This window comes from Carassius gibelio, chromosome B15, assembly GCF_023724105.1.
Source record: "Carassius gibelio isolate Cgi1373 ecotype wild population from Czech Republic chromosome B15, carGib1.2-hapl.c, whole genome shotgun sequence".
In the NCBI taxonomy this organism is placed as follows: Eukaryota; Metazoa; Chordata; class Actinopteri; order Cypriniformes; family Cyprinidae; genus Carassius; species Carassius gibelio.
In genome coordinates, this window is record NC_068410.1 from 990,784 (window position 1) to 996,562 (window position 5,779).

Consider the following 5,779-nt stretch of genomic DNA (forward strand, 5'->3'; position numbering starts at 1 on the left):
TTAGTCGTTTAACACACTAACATTTTTCAGAGCAGCACTTGATTTAGGGGCTCCATTTTTATTATCAACATTGCCAAGAAAAGTAAAACAACAAATCAAAATGAAAATAATAAAATTTGTTTATTTAAAAAAAAATTAAATAGTTCAAAATTACAGTGGCTTACATCAAAGTTATAACAGGTCTAAAACAGAGTCCCAAACAGGAGCTGAAAACAGCTGTAGTCAGTCATTTCAATGCTATGACGCACTGATGCTGCATGTACATGGACCTTCAGTGTCACGGCACAGTTAGGACTCCACACTGATACTCCACATCACAAGCTCTCAGGGTTTATGGGCTCAGTACTGTTGACCCAAACTTCTCTTAACTGAAATTATTCTGTTGAGCACAAAGTATTTAACTGTTTTCTGCTCTCTTCCATTGTCCTTTAGAATCCTCTTTGCATTTATGCATCTTTCACAGTCCACTTCTCCAGGAGCCTTCATTTCCTCAAAGTAGATCTTGAAACCGTGTTCTATGAGTTTCCTCTCTGTTTCTGACCAGGGCTTTCTGGCTCTTGCTATTTAACAAAATTAAAAGATAAAAAATATATAAAGTGAATAAATATATGATTGAATTTAAAAAAAATATGTCAGTAATACATACTTTACAAAGTTGAAAACACAAAAAGACAATGATCTTTAGATCTTGTGTATTGTTTATGGTGAATGGAACATACCGTTTTGATTTAATGGCACTAGTGATTTACTGATGTGTCCAAGACTGAAGGCTGAAGTCTTTCCTGAGCTGTAGCTGCTTGTGGTTGATATTTGATAAGACTGGTGATCGAAACCTGTAAATTCACACTAATACTAATATCCAATCATTTTAATGCTTATTGTAAACTCTACAATAAGTCTTTGCACATAGTTTTGACTTCCTGAAGGCTTTCCTCAATAGTAGGATGCTCTTCCACTGATTTGCTCATCATTCTGCTTAAGATATGTTTAGTCTTTCATCCCATTGAAGACTGAAGTTACTCGTTCTGACATGTAGAGACAGACCAAGTGGATCCTGGGTGGAGGGTGTAGTTGTCTGATGAGGGTGTTGTCCATCCGTCTGTAATGGACCAAGCATCCTGCTACCTGTAATATAGAAGATTCATTTATAACAATCTCTAGTAATGGCCACCTGACTAAGCTGTACAGAATTAATAATGATATTGTTATGAACGCTGAAAGTGACATGCAGAACAATTCAACAAGTGCTCTTTTTTTGTAAAACTGATTTTATCATTGCATACATTAAACTTGTTGACTTGCATCCCCTTTTATACTCAAACCCAGACCCAAATTAAAAGATGTAATTCATCTAATAACACACTAGTAATTCATGATTAACCTAACATTTTAAGGATCCAGAATTGTGTATTAGTTAAGAATAAACAAACCAGTAATTAATGATTAACTTTTTCACAATTATTGAGTGGCTCTTACTAAGTGATATTCAAGTTTATTGACCAGAATAAGCCAATAATTATTGATTAACTAATGCATTATTCTGGATTACCAATGCATTATTCCCTTAAAATAAAGTGTTGAAGTGTAAAGTTTCACTTTGCAATAAGTCAGGTCAAGTCAATTTCTATTTATAGAGCACAACATTAACACAACCATCATTGATCCAACGTGCTTAACAAGAAAATGTTACTTTAAAAGCAACAGAGATCAAAAAATTAAATAAAAAATATGTATATATACACATTTAAAAAAATAAAAACATACATCAAAAGAACTGTTCACAGCATCACTCAAATGCAAGGGTGTAAAAATGAGTCTTTAAGTTTGATTTAAAATCACGGAGCGATGGACAGGACACATTAACTAACAATGAGCAATACATTTGTTTAAATATTTAAGCTTTGTTAACATAAAAAAAAATACAACTGTTTATTTTTTGTTAATGTTAGCTCAGCTCCATTAAATAATATTTATTAATACATTATTAAAATCAAACATTGTATTTGTTAATGATGAAAGTAATGTTTACTAACATTAATAAACACTTTAAAAGTGATTTTCATGTTAACTAGTGTTAACCAATGACATCTTATGGGAAAGTGCTACTATTTTATGAAATATAGTAAAGACCATACCAGTGCGGATTGTTTTTTCTTCACTTTGATCAATAACCTCTATTGTGTTGTAGTGCTATCAGCTCTGTTCACGCTCTCTCTCCCACAAACATTCACACCTCTCACAGGATCAACACACCTGACCAGTGAGTCTGGGATCAGGAAGACTGGTTTAATGTTTGTAAAAGAAGACTTTTCTGCTAATCAAGGCTACATTTACCTGATCAGAAATATTGTAAAATGAATTTAAAATTGTGAAATATGTCAGCATCATTACTCCACTCTTCACTGTCAAATGATCTTCAGAAATCATTTAAATTAGCAGAATTGATGTTCTTTTATGATCAATTATTATTGGTTCTCAATCATTAATAATGATTCTTATATTATCAGTGTTGAAAGCATATTTTCCGGCTTCATAGTTTTGTGGAAACTGTGATATATAGTACTTTTTAGGATATTCAATGAAAATAAAGGTCAAAATTACAGCATTTATTTAAAATAAACTGAATAGACCTATATCGAGATATCTATAGATATCTTGCCTATATATATATACATATATAATACTTGATAATACTTGCAGACTTGGTGAGCAGAATATTCTTTTAAAGACATTTAAAAATCGTACTGATCCCAAACCAAACTGATTTAACATTGTTTTAACAAGTTTGCCAAGTTAATTCCATTATTTTACATTAAAACTCAAAGGAAATTTGATTTACTACAAATAAATAACAATTCATGAAATATGAGCTAATTGAAATAGAAATGTACCTGTCTCCATGAGCTGTCAGGATCTGCACAGTCCAACATCATTTCTTCTCCAGCAGTGATGTTTGTGGTCTCAAATGCACAAATGTGCTCTTTTCTGTTCATCAACAATCTGTTGGTCACAAACACATACACATGCACATATTAGCTTTAGAGAATACATACATTTATGATACAAGTTTAATATGTGTCCCAGTTGTTTTCGAGTTCCAATGATTATCAATATTTAATATTTTATCAAGTATGATTATCAGTACATTACAATCTTTATCACTGTGCATCAAAATTAAAATACATTAAATATTCAAGCCACTGATCATCTATAATTTCTGTTGTTATTTTTTTCACACTGCACACTATGAACAAGTAATAACATTGCACAGTACACTTCTTGAAATTCATAAGCTACTATGCCAAGTATTTAATTAATATTTGCAGTCATACAGTATTGGAGACAGAGTCATAAATGATAACTTACCGTTCTCTTGACTCTTGACTGAAATATGTCTTTATCTTTCCCAGATGCGATGAATTTCAAAGCTTCCTTTTCAGGACAGACTCTTCTGGGTCTCATTTTCCTGTTAAATATTCAAGATCTGTTTAGGGTACACTGCATTTGCCAAAATGAAAAACAATATTTAGAAACAACCACAAAAAAAATCTATCAATCAATAAATGAACGAATATATTCAGTAAATAGAGATTAAACAGCACTAACATTTACTAAGAGACTACATACACATTTTAACAGTTTGCTTGCATTTTTGACACATTTATTTTTTAAGTCTACTATTTACATATTATCAGAATCTAAATTCAGAATGTATAACTTACCTTTTCAGTCTTGAATGGAAAAAAGAGATGAGAAATGGCCTTAGTAGGCTTTGTTGTATGTGGTCCCTTGTAGGCAATGTAGGAATCTCAAAAAGCTGTTTGTCCTTCAAGGTTTTAGAATTTTATTTCACAAAAAAAATAAAAAAAATCAATGAAGATTCTGTCAGGAAAACAGTATATATATATAACCCCACCCAGCTATCTGGAGCGTGATTGGATGAGACTCAGTTAGCCCGGATACTGTTGGTACTGTTGTTGTGAAGGGCCAGGTGATAATGTGGAGACATTAGTGTTATTAGCATAAGAAGAGGGAACAATCAGTTTACCAGACACTGCTGGGGGAACTGGGGGATGTGGGGATTCTTTAAAACAAGTCACTTTGACTGGGATTGGTTTGCTTTTAGATTATGTAGCTTGAAAAATAATCAGGGATTTTTAAAAATTTTTTTATAAAAGTATTAAAAGTATTTGTGTTGTATTCAAAGTCTTCTGAAGTCATACAATAAGTTTATGTGAAAAGTTTCAACATTGAGGTATTAATAACTGAAAATAATTCCACTCCATAAACACAGTCATCATAAAATACAGCTGAATTTGAGTTTGAGATAAAAGACATCAAAACTGACGTAATAAATGTCCCTGTCCACAGTGTCTGTTGATGCAAAGGTATCTCAATGAAACCAGTGAAATACCCTGCACATGGACAAACTGCACTAAATGGACAAACTAAAGATTGACGCCAAGGGCTCCTGACCAAGAGTCAAGGATTGAGAAAGTGTAAAAATGGTCCCCAATCAGACTGTGAATTGTGACGCCTGTTTGGTTGCCTTTACATTTATCAATATTTCATATTCTGTTTATCTATGAAACAACAATGTTGATAATAACACTAAAACACCCATTCTTGCCATCAGAAATAGTTAAACTTAAGTAAAAACATAAGACATAGAGTGACTCGTCAGGTCGAGATGCAATGCATAAGAGAATGGCCAGCATGCTGATGACTGGTCATACAGAAGCTGATCATAGTCGTGGTAAGTCGTGGGAAGTCGTGGCCTAATGGTTAGAGGGTTGGACTCCCAATCGAAGGGTTGTGGGTTCTAGTCTCGGGCTGGACGGAATTGTGGGTGGGGGGAGTGCATGTACAGTTCTTTCTCCACCTTCAATACCACGACTTAGGTGCCCTTGAGCAAGGCATCGAACCCCCAACTGCTCCCCGGGCGCCGCAGGATAAATGGCTGCCCACTGCTCCGGGTGTGTGCTCACAGTGTGTGTGTGTGTGTGTGTTCACTGCTCTGTGTGTGTGCATTTCGGATGGGTTAAATGCAGAGCACAAATTCTGAGTATGGGTCACCATACTTGGCTGAATGTCACTTCACTCACTTCACTTCACTCATACAGATGACCGGCCATACAGACCGCATCATACAGACAGTGATCATATCCTGATGTAACCCATCGCTCTCCAGCTGGAGGAAGTGCTGCTTTATAATCACAGAACATTCACTCACTATTAAAGTGATTCTGGCTGCTAGAAAGGAGAACATATCCTACAACATGAGTAAGTTCTACATTTTCTAATCACTTATTCTACAAATGTTGCAACTATGTTTAAACATGTTTAACAAAACTGTCTTTACTTTTTTCTTTTAAGAAAAGTCAAGTCAACAGTTCACATTGTTCACTCTAAAGAAGAATTTCACTTCATCAGAAAGTTCAGTCCTCAAAAAAAGGTATGTTGCTACTCAATATATTTTGAATATAAAATGTTCTGGGGTGACCTCCTTCCTTTCTTCCAACAGTGTCTTAAAGAAAGAACTGAACAAATGTTCAGATGTGAACAAATGTACAAATGTTTCTTCAATCGACCCGAGGCACCACTGGAGGAAAGGTGGACGAAGTCAGGAAGTTTGTGAACAATGTGATGGCCAAGTTTGTTCTCTGTGTTAATGGAGCATTGTCCATCATCCACACATAGTGTTTGACAAACCTGAGCTATATTTAAATGATGAGGTTCATTTAAGCCCTAAGGGAAATTATATTTTTTTTACTGATAT

The 5,779-nt window shown here is 34.2% G+C and overlaps 1 long non-coding RNA gene across 1 annotated transcript; it reads right to left on the reverse strand.

Moving 5' to 3' along the window:
- Positions 1 to 2,893: 2,893 nt before the first annotated feature.
- LOC127972312 (uncharacterized) lies at positions 2,894 to 3,870 on the reverse strand. Its single transcript, XR_008157065.1, has 3 exons — positions 3,723 to 3,870; positions 3,367 to 3,466; positions 2,894 to 3,000 (listed from the first exon to the last, which is right to left on the reverse strand). It is a non-coding gene; the product is annotated as an uncharacterized LOC127972312 (long non-coding RNA).
- Positions 3,871 to 5,779: the final 1,909 nt, after the last annotated feature.